A 1,849-nucleotide genomic window follows, 5' to 3' on the forward strand; every position below is an offset into this window, starting at 1 on the left:
TCTATGTTTTGTGTTTCCATATTCCTTTATTGCCAGTTTGAACAAATCCATATGCTTTGATTCAAAGGTAATAAATTCCTCTTATTTGGAAAAATGATGTTTATTTTTGTTCTCTCACCCTTAGCAGGTGGTTTCATTTTAGCACACTTCAGAGTTATAATTTCATGCTTATTAAAAACATTTATTATCCTTTCTGCCTGTGGACGCCACCGAGTAAGCATCGTTAAAGTCTCCCCTCCCACCGCCGTCATGTCTAAGTCAGAGTCTCCCAAAGAGCCTGAACAGCTGCGGAAGCTCTTCATCGGAGGTCTGAGCTTTGAAACAACCGATGAGAGTCTGAGGAGCCATTTTGAGCAATGGGGAACACTTACGGACTGTGTGGTAATGAGAGATCCGAACACCACGCGCTCCAGAGGCTTTGGGTTTGTCACCTATGCCACTGTGGAGGAGGTGGATGCAGCCATGAATGCAAGGCCACACAAGGTGGATGGAAGAGTTGTGGAACCAAAGAGGGCTGTCTCAAGAGAAGATTCTCAAAGACCTGGTGCCCACTTAACTGTGAAAAAGATTTTTGTTGGTGGCATTAAAGAAGACACTGAAGAACATCATCTAAGAGATTATTTCGAACAGTATGGGAAAATCGAAGTGATTGAGATCATGACTGACCGAGGCAGTGGCAAAAAGAGGGGTTTTGCTTTTGTAACATTTGATGACCATGATTCTGTAGACAAGATTGTCATTCAAAAATACCATACTGTGAATGGCCACAACTGTGAAGTAAGGAAAGCGCTCTCTAAGCAAGAGATGGCTAGTGCTTCATCCAGCCAAAGAGGTCGAAGTGGTTCTGGAATCTTGGTGGTGGTCGTGGAGGTGGTTTTGGTGGGAATGACAACTTTGGTCGCGGAGGAAACTTCAGTGGTCGAGGTGGCTTTGGTGGCAGTCGAGGTGGTGGTGGATATGGTGGCAGTGGGGATGGCTATAACGGATTTGGTAATGATGGAAGCAACTTGGGAGGTGGTGGAAGCTATAATGATTTTGGCAATTACAACAATCAATCCTCAAATTTTGGACCCATGAAAGGAGGCAATTTTGGAGGCAGAAGCTCTGGCCCTTATGGTGGTGGAGGCCAATACTTCGCCAAACCACGAAACCAAGGTGGCTATGGTGGTTCCAGCAGCAGCAGCAGCTATGGCAGTGGCAGAAGGTTTTAATTACTGCCAGGAAACAAAGCTTAGCAGGAGAGGAGAGCCAGAGAAGTGACAGGGAAGCTACAGGTTACAACAGATTTGTGAACTCAGCCAAGCACAGTGGTGGCAGGGCCTAGCTGCTACAAAGAAGACATGTTTTAGACAATACTCATGTGTATGGGCAAAAAAAATCGAGGACTGTATTTGTGACTAATTGTATAACAGGTTATTTTAGTTTCTGTTCTGTGGAAAGTGTAAAGCATTCCAACAAAGGGTTTTAATGTAGATTTTTTTTTTGCACCCATGCTGTTGATTGCTAAATATAATAGTCTGATCATGACGCTGAATAAATGTGTCTTTTTAAAAAAAACAAACAAACAAACAAAAAAAAAATTTATTATGATCTACATAGATGAATGAAACTTTTATTTTATTAAATTATTTGCCAAAAAATCTGTAATTTTTAAAAATGTATTTCTTTTGAAGGGTTATTTTAGAGCATTCAGAGAGGATCTAGGAGTGTGGTATTATGCAGTTTTTAAGTAAGTATGAAATCGTTATTTATATGATTGTTTCTTTAAGGCTTATGTATATTGTCCATTATATGCTATAAAATATTTTGAAAGTAAATTTAAGGTATGTTTCACATAGTTTATTTTTTG

General features: G+C 40.3%; 1 pseudogene across 1 annotated transcript; it reads left to right on the plus strand.

Annotated features, from left to right (window-relative positions):
* Nucleotides 1-206: 206 nt before the first annotated feature.
* Nucleotides 207-1,353, plus strand: LOC309857633 (heterogeneous nuclear ribonucleoprotein A1 pseudogene; annotated as a pseudogene). Its single transcript has one exon. The product of its transcript is annotated as a heterogeneous nuclear ribonucleoprotein A1 pseudogene (transcript).
* Nucleotides 1,354-1,849: the final 496 nt, after the last annotated feature.

This window comes from Mustela nivalis (assembly GCF_964662115.1).
Source record: "Mustela nivalis genome assembly, contig: HAP1_SCAFFOLD_1004, whole genome shotgun sequence".
NCBI lineage: Eukaryota > Metazoa > Chordata > Mammalia > Carnivora > Mustelidae > Mustela > Mustela nivalis.